This window comes from Brachycentrus maculatus, unplaced genomic scaffold (assembly GCF_059751285.1).
Source record: "Brachycentrus maculatus isolate JH-2025_06_01 unplaced genomic scaffold, ASM5975128v1 h1tg001921l, whole genome shotgun sequence".
NCBI lineage: Eukaryota > Metazoa > Arthropoda > Insecta > Trichoptera > Brachycentridae > Brachycentrus > Brachycentrus maculatus.
This window is the reverse complement of record NW_028282486.1, coordinates 37,518-48,402: the sequence shown is the minus strand read 5'-3', so window position 1 is coordinate 48,402 and position 10,885 is coordinate 37,518. Positions and strand designations below refer to the sequence as shown.

General features: G+C 42.0%; 1 pseudogene; it reads left to right on the top strand.

Moving 5' to 3' along the window:
* Nucleotides 1-1,694: 1,694 nt before the first annotated feature.
* On the top strand, nt 1,695-3,726 carry LOC148298513 (cholesterol 7-desaturase nvd 1-like; annotated as a pseudogene).
* Nucleotides 3,727-10,885: the final 7,159 nt, after the last annotated feature.

Genomic DNA, 10,885 nt, shown 5'->3' with positions numbered 1-10,885 from the left:
TCCCAACCCCAACCCCAACCCCAACCCCAACCCCAACCCCAACCCCAACCCCAACCCCAACCCCAAGCGTGAAATTACGACATGCTGGTTTATAATCGCTTGCAATAAAATTAATATACTCAAATCGAGATAAATTGAGATCAATTTGAAATCAAATGGCCCGTTGGCTGGTTTAGGAATTGCAATATTATTATTGGCATAGGAATTGATGAAGGGATGAAGGGACTGCAATATCCATTTTGGTAAATATCTGCACGAATTACACATTGAGATATAAATATTGAACCATCATAACGAATGAAAATTTTAATCCTTGGAGCCTACGGGCAAGTCGGCTTGGAACTCGTTAGGGGGCTCAGCACTCGAATCAATCCCAATGCTATTATCTGTTCCGATATGAGCTCTCCCCCGAAGGGCGTCGACATAAAACATCACATACAGCTCGATGCGACTGATGAAAAAGGAGTGGAATAGGCCATCTAGAAACATGGTATCACTGACATCTATTGCCTTCCTGCTTTGCTCTCATTCAACGGAGAGAAGGATCCACCGTACACGAACTGGCTCAATATGAGGGTGCTATTGGTTACATTAGAGGCTGCACGCAAATACCAAGTCAACAAAATATTTTGGCCGAGCTCCATTGCAGCTTTTGGCCCAGATACTCCTAAGAAAACGCCCCAAAACACCATCATGAACCCAACGACAGCCTATGGCATTACTAAAAAGTCAGGGGAGCTCTGGTGCAGATACTACAATGAAAAGTTTGGAGTGGACGTCAGGAGTCTTCGCTACCCAGGAGTGATCGGGTATCGATCGCTTCCTGGAGGAGGTACGACTGACTATGCAGTTGACATTTTCCACAAAGCCCTCAAACGGTAAACTTACTCTTGTTACTTAAACTCTGAGTCATATCTCCCGATGATATATTCCGACGATGCCATAAAAGCGACACTAGATCTAATGGAGGCCCCCAAATAAAAAATTACAATAAGGACCAGCTACAACCTGCAAGGTATGAGTTTCTGCCCGAGGGAGCTAGGAGCTTAAATTAAAAAGCATCTACCTGATTTTAAAATGGAATATAATATCAATCCCATCAAGCAGGGAATCGCAGACTCTTGGCCGAACGAGATTCTGGATGAGGAGGCTAGGAAGGATTGGGGATGGAAGCCACAATACGGAATCGCTGAAATGACCAAAATTATCCTTGAAAATCTGGAGCCTGTATGATTCATTTATTCATTCATCTTAAATGACGTGATGTATAGAGCATAGTTAGTGTATAGTTAGAGTTGAGATATTATGAACTGAGTGAGTGTATATAACTCGATGAACGATCATTTTCTATGCGTGAGACATCAAATGAAACCAAAGTTTTCGTTTTTCCTCTGCATTATTTTGAACTTTCTCTTTACTTGGTCGCGTGACTTCCCTAATTTCGTGGCTAGAATTGCAAAATCAGTGCCGTACTCTTGCAGAAGTACTTGCAACTTAGTTACTTATTCTTTCGACCACGTGGCAATGGCCCTTTTCTGCCTGCAACATATATGAATTTATTCCTATAAATTTTCAATCTGCAGCTGATTCAAATAGCATGGATTTTATGGAGCATTGGATTACAGAAGAGTTTGCCTTAATTCGGTGACAATAGAAAAAATAGTGGATCGTCTCGAGTTATTTTTATCTAAATCATGGACACCAGATTCATTGATAACACTGAGGTTGCTCTGGTGAACAAGGACAACACCGCCTCGGCGGTTCATTGGCAAGGTTGTTCAAGGATTCGAATGCAGTGATAGCTGGGCTTAAAGTAAGCTTGCTCAAGGCTTCAAGGGACGATGAATAGGAGTTATACTCTTTGTTGTCCATCTGAAAGGCTTAGCTTGATGCGTTGTAGTTCATTTTTAAGAGTGGTGATGGAATTAGTTAAATATTTATAAAAGAAATAATAAAGTTCCTTATCAATCGACCACGATTTTTAAACAAAGTGCAAGATTTATGGCTGTTGAATGAACAAATCTACATATATATTTAAGTAATTATCTGCCCGCAAAAATTATGCACCATAATTCCATTTCTGATTGTTTCTTACTGCCTTCATCTCTTTTACTCTTCTCAACTCAATGATGCTGCTTGTTTTTTCCAAACCTGTCACTTGAATTGTAAATTCAATTCTAATTCAGTCCTAAATTCCTGACCAGAATAGTTAAAATAAAATAAATTATTCCTCTGTCATACTATATCATTATATCTCCTCTCTCCACATGATTAAATTCCCATCCAGCACTTACAATTATTCAAAATTCATGTACTTTTCATTTCTCATGGTTGGATTGTTTCAATTAATTGTTTGAAATCGTGTCGAGTATTACTAATAAAATCAATAATTTGCAATTCAACATTATGAGCCAGCAATAGGAGTCATTTAAAGGATAAATCAGCTTTGAAATAGTTCGGCCCTACCTTTTCTTCATAGTTGCCATTCTAGCCTATTTGATCTACTTGGGCATTTTCAAATACTTTAAGGTTTTTATGAAAGGCGACTACAATACCAAGTCTAAAAACTTAGGTAAGACATTGCCCGCATTCCCTAACGGCTGGTTTATTGTTTGCAAATCGAGTTAGCTTAAGCCGGGATAGTCCAAAGCAATCGACCAATCTGGCGTCAACATCACTATCTTCAGGAATACAAAGACCAACTAAGTTTATGGCCTACACTCTTATTGCGCTCACATAGGGGCCAACTTGGGCATAGGAGGCAAAGTAGTAAACTAGAAATGCATACAATGTCCATTTCATGGGTGGATGTATGATGGCACCACTGGAGCCTGTGTAGATCATGATGGAAAATAGGCTCAAACAACCAACATTTCGTACAATGAGGAAATCGGGAGCGAGGGCTGCAAGGAAGTTTAATGGGTCAAGGGAAAGGAAGGATCAGTAAAACTGAGAAAATACCATGTAAAATAACTTCATGGGTTCATATACGTCTGGATCCACGCTGATTAGAACCAAAAGCCTCAATTCTAGATCATCAACATTTAAAGATATCTCAATAATCTGAGCAACCGGGGCTTTACAAAGCACACAATTAACTGCCACGTGCAGGATATCCCAGAGAATGGTGCAGACATCTTCCATTTCAAATATGTGCATAAATATCCGTTAGAATTTATTCCCTCCATTCAATTTCAGTGGACTCCCGAGTGGAAGGCCGGTAATGATCCAGATCTTCCGAAGATTTTCGTGCACCCAAACAAATCAATCAATGAATTTAAGCAAGGCTTGTATAAGAACTTGATCGAACCCCTCAACAATAAAGAGAATTACTCATTTGGGAACATTGATAATTATGTGGTCTTCCCTGTATTTGGGAAAGTCTTCTTCTTCAACTTGACTGTGATGCAGATGGGCTCCGGCCTTGTCTATGTGTTTCTGAAGACCCAAATTTTTACTACAGTCTTAGTGCAGTACTTGCAAACAAAATAAAAGTATAAGCAATAGCTCTACCATGAAATGTATGCATCGAGTTGGCTGCCATATTGGCTCACCTCCGCAAAGCTGTACTTCGAAGCCATTCAAGTCTATAACGACATGCTGATCTGGGATGCGAAGAAGTTTGGACACAAGATCTATTATAGGGACACCGAGAGCGATCGATTTCTGCTTAAATGGAGGGCTTGGTACAGCAAGTACTATCAAGGGTGCAGAGTTAAAAGTTAACGCGAGGAAATCGACTGGTGAGGCAGTGTGATTATCGATAAATTATCCAGTAGATTTTACGATTTAGTAGTTAGGTTCTTATAATTACGATATGACATATGGCATATCATAATTGATCAGCATATTCACCACTTTGCTCCAAAGTAGTTGCTCATCATCAGCCAGACCGACCGAGCTGCGAAGGTGTCATCTTCGTAGATATACTGGCCTACATTCCTCAAGGTTACCACAATCAAGTTATCGTACTTCTTCAGCCACCCTCTGAGCACTCCGGATTATCTCCATAACTGCTTTGGGGACTCGATCCATTGCTTTCGATTCTTGAATACTATGTTTTTCAGGCACTATTGAACTCCCACTGCGCTGTTCCGCAAATTATTTTGCCCACTGTAGATCATGACCTTCAGAGCTGCCTTATTGTCTATAATTTCCCCCAACAGCTGCTTATAGTCCACGGCGAACATCGACTGTGAGTACAGCCTATCGATTTCATCATTGATTTCTAAATAGGAGACACCGTCGGGGACTCCGAATGTTTTCTTGTTTTAGTTTAAAAATTGGATGTATTATGCTCCTTCGTTATCGGTTTCATACAGCATGTAGTTGTATAAGTCCATTTTGTTTCCAAGGCCGTTCCAGATAGAGTCATCCAAGATTTTGCGTATTGCCAGGCCGTCGCTCTTGTCATTTTTAATTTTGGATATAGCTTCATTCATGGCTTTATTGATGTTGCTGCTGGTTTGGATGGAGTATGCGCCGGTTGCGTGCATGAATGACTCATAGGTGTTGAGCTGCTCGCCGAAAGAGATGATGGGGTTGGAGAGAATGAGCCCCTTCGGAAATATCCCCATGGACCTGAGTATAAAGGAAGGTACGTATTTGTTTTGAGGACTTGATATATCTCGGCAATGAGGGGGGCGGAGAATGCGTCGCCGTACAAATAGAGGGGATTGGCGAGAAAATTCCATGGAGTTTTGTTCAAAAAATTGTAGAGAAAGTTCGCAAAATTTTTGGCCGCAGTGGATATGCTCTCCACTGTCTGCTGGTTGTTGTAGGAGAAACCGGTGCCCACGGGCTGATCAACGAACAGCAGATGGCCAAAGTAGTTGAGGGACCATGGGTTTTCGACTACTCTATACTTTTGGGTTTCGCTATCTTTCTTCACCTCATAGGGTCCGAATTAGCGGAATGCAGCAAACTGGCTGGCCATCCCCAACTGCCCGCCTGCCAGATAGATTATCAATGGCACTGAGTGATCATTAAACCTTTTGGTGGAGCACTCCCACAGTGAAAAGTAAATTGATGCCTGTTATGGTTTCATGTACCATTCGATATCCTGGTAGCCTGTCCACACTTCCATAGTATTGTTCCTGCCCAGTAGCTTATTATAAAAATCAGTGACATTCACACGCGAAGCCTAGCTGACCTGTATATAGAGAGTGGCCAATATAAACGAAAGGAGGATATTTATCTTAATCATGAGTATATAATACAACCCACACATTATCATGATATACTAATAATTCCAATAAGTTAGATAAATAATAGCTAATAGCTTCGTATTGCTCTTATGTGTATGCTATAATTATTAATATATAGTCATTGCTTGGATGCGTATATCTTCTGCAGCTGTTTGTACCTTTTAGTTTCCTCCAAACTGCTCTCCCTGCGTTAATTCTTGCTGGTGCTTTTGTTCCTACTTTTGTTCATTGGCATTTGGTAATGGCTGCTTGATTTCTATTTAATTTTGTTGAGACTCGATTACTTTCGATAGTACTACTTTAGTGGGTCATCCCGACCGTTAAGGTTGTTGATGCTGCGCATGTCCTCAGGGGGATCGAACTCTTCATGAAATGTGTTTATCTTGATACCTTTGGATTGGATTGACTCATGGGAGTTGCCGTTGTTTCTGTTGTGTTGAGCGGCTGAACTTATATGCCTTGGGTTGATGAGTTTCAAGTAGGAAGCCTCAGGCTCATGCATGTAATCGATTTCATCGCTCCCTATGTCCTTGCTGGTGTATTTGCGTAATCCCGTATTCATTGCGTTCATTGACTGATGATTGTGCTCATCATGTCTGCGAGACGACTGATATGCCTGGTTTTGCCTGTTTCTGCTTTGACTGTTGGCCTGGCCATTGCGCTCTCCCTATTGATTGTGTCGACTGTGGATAGGTTTGGGTTATGTGAAAATACCGTCGTACTCGTCATGGTCACTGTCAGTATGCTTAGAATTGGCCAAAGTTTTCTTTTTCAGACCCTCCTTCTCAAGCTGTCGGAGCCCTGCCAAATAAATTCTACTCTTTTTGTTCGGTTTCTCGTCAGCACCTGAGAAACCATCGAGCTCTCTTTCGTTGCTGTTCTGTCCTTTTTCTTGGTTGTCTCTTGAATTGCTGTCAGAGCCATTGCTTCGATTGTTGGATGCTCTGTTCTGGATCCTGAACATTTTAGAAGCAGGACTGGTCCCTTCCTAATTGGGCACTTTATGTTTGCGGGTGGAATGTGGAAATTTGATTTGTTACACCTGGGATAGGATGTCCAGTAGTGCTTCGTGATTGTTATTGGCGTGATTGTTATTGGCATGGGATAGATGGGGCCTCGTTGCTGCTGAGATTGGCCGTTAATTAATGTGCTAATTCTGCTCATTGTGAATGCTGTCATCGAGGTCGCTGTTACTCTTCATGTCATACTTGCTCCGGGGATCGACATAGTCTTGAGCATCTTATTGATATTAGAAAATATTTGGAGACTTGTTTTTGTTAATCGATCTATTTGTTTGCTCCCTATGGGTCTATCTGTTCGTTGTTGATGCTTTAAAGTCTTTTTCTATGCTTTACGAGTAGTTTCTTAATTTTTCATGATTGTGGTCCATGCTATTACTCTCAGAACTGGCTAAATGTGACTGTTATTCTTATTCTTATTGTGATATATGTTATATGCCAGGCGTTGCACTCCGCTCTTCTTGATTTTCAAAGGCGTTTCTCAGTCTCATGCTATTATTTTACAAGACCCCGTCATTACTAATCGATGACTGTAATATCTATTGCGTAAGCTATTGCTTCTAAGGCAATCTCTCGTGTTCTATCGATTGCCTTGAATTAGTCTTCGACTACTCTGCAAAATACTCCTCTTGCTTCTTTGAAAGAGCCTGCATTTCAGTGCTCATATACTTATCAATTTCAGCGTTCTATGCGAACACTGCCAGCTAGTTTCTGTTATTCTAACGAATCTTTACTGAAATCCAGTCTTACATCTCTCGGTTATCTATGCTCAGCACTTATAATTCGTGTTACACGCTTGTCTGCAAATGCTCTTAGGACAGCTCAGGCTTATGGTTCAGGTCTTTTAGAAATGAGGGATGCGCATTCAGAGTGTCGCCATCTGTTTGTTCGTTTTTGGCTGAATCTGCTTCCCGAATCTCCAACTCTTCATATGACACTTATTCCTACTGGTTATGCTGCTCTTTCACTGAAGCTTGACGCATCTTTTTCTTCGATTTTCTCTTTTGCTTTCTCAGGTGCTCCCTCTCTTCCGCTTCTTTCTGAATGGCATCGAGCTCTCGTTCCCTTTGAGAGATTTTTTGGTGCACATCTTCGCCATTTTATTTTTTCTCCCCAATCTTTTGATGGATTTTTACAATTTTGGTGTTCACGAGCACACTTTTATTGGCTGCCTCCATATGCGTATGACTATTCTAATTTGGATCAAATTCACGCAATTCTTTGACTTTTTAACTGCCTCCACATTCGGATGCGTCGTTACACTCCTGCGATAATTCTGAAAATTCGAGTGACTCCCTTTCACGTTCCGAAATTATCTAGTTTAGAGGCCTCTATCTTTTTTCCCCATGGCTCAGCTGGCTGAATATGTTAATATTTTCGTATTTCCTGAGGGGATTCGATGACTCGCCTTCCTCTTATTCTTCCTTGCTGATCAGCTTGCTATTCTTGATCTCCGAAAAGTATACTTTCAGTTTGTCATTGCGAAGTGTTGCCTATTCAAAGCTATCAGTCAGGCTTTCCTCGATGTTGCCATGGCCAGCGAGCTGCCCATAGCTATCTTCGTTTTCATATCCAGTCAGAAACTTCTGCTCGATGATATCAACAGAAATAGGGTCCTTCGAGAATTAGTCCCCATTTACATCGACCCTTCTGTTGAGGATGTGGCCGTTTTCTCCCTCCTGTTCAAAGAATGCGTCACTCTTCCAGCTCACCAGCACTGTCAGTACCACGTTGAGAATCATGGCGACAATAACATCTAAAATTGCGTATTGCATGGTCAAATTGGTGCTAAAGTTGATGGCACTGGCCGTCTGCAGCAGTCTTGGCTCGGCAGTCTGTGAAACATCGGATGCATCAAACAGCAGAACGAAGCAGACATACAAAGCCAATGCCTCAGCCCCGATTCCAAAGAATGAAAATATATTAAACACCTTAAATTTTGAAACGGAACTCAGTATGGCACTCATGCAATAAAACTTGAACAGTCGAGTGAATGTCGCCATTTTCGCCTTATAATTTATCAGCACTGAAACTATTAAAACTAAACTAAATAAGCATTTGTTGGCTGTGGCGCTCTGGAGCCAGTTACTAAACTTAGCATCAGCTAGGAGTATAGGCGTCTGAATGAGCAGGCTCAGGATATTCAGCAAGTAGATGATGCCCGTTGCGGCCAACAGCAGAAGCAGGCTATTCCAATCGTAGACAGATTCGCCCAGTTGCCAGTAGCGGTAGATTAAATACCCCAAACAGCCTGTCTCTATAATTCCTAGGAGCGTGTAGATGAGCCCTATTAGATAAGTGTGCCTATTCTGCAGTTTGGACATGCAAGCCGCAATAACGCACACTCCGATCAGGACTGTGAATGGCATTGGGAAAACATTCTCATCAGTGAGTGTTGATTAGAGTGCGATATCTGTTGCATTTTTAACCACGCACTCAAATTTTTAGGTGTCGTACTTGTAGCCAGTAGGGCACTCAGTCAGGCAATCGGCCGCGAAATACTTGTACGGGGAGTAACATTGATAGCAATAGCCCAATGCTGTGCAATTGCTGCATCCCTCAATATGTGACGAGCAGGATGTGCATACATTGGAACTCTCAGGCAAATAGGCATGAGAGTGAGGGCATGACTCAATGCAGGTGCTCTGATGCAAATACAAGTCTGTGTCACATGATAAGCATCGAGTGGCAGATGTGCAAGTTGTGCAGTTGTTTGTGCAAGACTTACAAAGTCCTGATTCCCCGTAAAACCCCTCGGGACATATACTCAAGCAGTCGCTCATAAACAGGTAATAGTTATTAATGCAACTGAGGCAAGTTAGTGTGCTATTCTTGCAACTATTACAGGGTTTGAGACATGGCTCGCACTGCATTGTAGTTGAGTTGGCAATGGTGATAGTGGTGGGGCACTCCAGGACGCACTGCATCGATAGGGGGCTATAAAAGTATGTGTCAGTGCAGGTGAGACAGCTTGTAACTGTGTTCACGCAGGATTCGCAGGGCTGCTGACATCGACTGCACACTTTATTAGCGGGAACGTAGCCGAATGGGCAATTCTACAAGCAAGAGCTGTCTGTAGAATAAAAATTGTAGCCGGTCGCACAGCTTTTGCATTAGGTATCGGAAACGCACTGTGAACACTGGGAAATGCACGACTTGCATATTTAGAGACTAGCATTAGCATATGTGTTCGATGGACATTAGGTAGGCTGCACACAAGCAAAATTATGCAAATATAATGGTGATCCTGTGTTTATCAGGTTTTGGCAGCTCAAACATCTCGTAGTTTGCCCCTCACAAGTTGAGCAGGGATATAAACAGGGTTGGCAGATTTGGTTCAATGATATTGTTGCTTAGGGACAATTCTGCACACAAGTATTACCAAACAAGGAAAGCACTTTGCAAGATGTGCAATTTGTCAGGGTCAGTGAGCAGGTTTCACAGTCTCCTTCGCATGGAACAGCGATACCTGAGATATTCAAATAACCATCAGGAGTAGTAAGTAAGCAGTTGCCCTTCAACAGCACGTACTCAGCATTGCAACTTAAGCAGGCGCTAGCACTGGAGCAATTTTTGCAGCCTCGAGAAGTTAGCAATTCACAACTGAGGCATACTCCGAATGTATTAGCATAGTAGAAGTTAGGGCACTGTAACAGACAGTCAAAATTGTAAAGATACTTCTTGGGTGAGTTCTCGTAGTCACATTTGATGCATTTTTCTTTGAGGGTCAGGCATTGTAAGCATTTAGTGTCACATGGCACGCATTTACCATTTTCAATAACCAGAATGTTACTTCCTGGGCATTCACTGATGCAGGTCTCCTCGTAAAGGGCTGCACTCTCAGAGCAAGCTGTGCAGTTGCTATAAACGAGTGAACACGTTTTGCATACTGTTGCACAAGGCTTGCAAATGTCCATACTTGTCAGAGGGTCGAAGAGTGGCACTGTGATCTGTGGTGGACATTCTGTTAAGCATCTGCTGGAGTAAAGAAAATACGATGGAATGCAAGTTGAGCAAATTAAGTCGGATGTGCATTAAGAACAAGGATTCACACATGGTATGCACAAGTTCGGGATCTGGGTGAGATCAGGATACATGGATTGCGGGCATTTGGACAAACATGTGCCTGACTTAATATTGCCGATTGTGGTCAGACTTAAGTACAAATACGTGGAATTCAAGTTGCAGTATGTGCAATTAGTGGCGAGGATATCGCACTCAAAACATGGGTCCAGGCATTTCTTACAGATTACGTTAGCTACGTCTTCGTAGTACTGCAATGGGCAAGATGCGAGGCATGTTTCACTGAACAAATATATTCTATCAGTAATGGATGTCTCGTAACACGCGGTACAAAGTGCAGGCGTATTCAGTTAGCAATTTCTGCATGGAAATGTGCAGTATGTTGTGAACTTGATCAGGTTCTATGACTTAGATATTAAGAAGCCATCGCCATCATAGCTTTCAAGTTTCGAGTAGTCGTTCACAACAAGAGAAGGAGTCTATAGGGATTAGAATATTAACTCGAAAGAAGAGGGGAAAGTGTCCACTGACTGTATCATCATCTATATCAGACTGCTTCCCGCGTTTACCCTTAAACCACAAATCGGAGTAAACCCTGGTGATTGACAAGTGAACGAGGAACTGATCTTGAGGCCG